Here is a 334-nt window from a genome sequence, read left to right as displayed (position 1 = left end):
ATATGAAAATGTAATACAAGATTCCTTATAAGATTATCTACCTTTATCAAACAAAAAATATCTATAAGAAAGTCAAATTAAATTTTTCTGATCGTTTGAAATTCAAATTTTTACAACATTGGATATTCACTCGATTTCTCATGTAGCGATTTCCTTATTTTGTTGTAATTAAAAAACGAATAACTGCAGATACATGAAAATTGTACTGAATGTTTATATTAGCGTTTCCTATACACCATACAATTTGAAAATATTTTGACTCTTTTGAGCTGTTTACCGGACATTTCCAGTTTAAATTTTTTAGTTTTTTTTTCTATAAATATCAATAAAGTTT

Source organism: Acyrthosiphon pisum, chromosome A2, assembly GCF_005508785.2.
Source record: "Acyrthosiphon pisum isolate AL4f chromosome A2, pea_aphid_22Mar2018_4r6ur, whole genome shotgun sequence".
Taxonomy (NCBI): Eukaryota; Metazoa; Arthropoda; class Insecta; order Hemiptera; family Aphididae; genus Acyrthosiphon; species Acyrthosiphon pisum.
Note: the sequence above shows the minus strand (reverse complement) of the source record.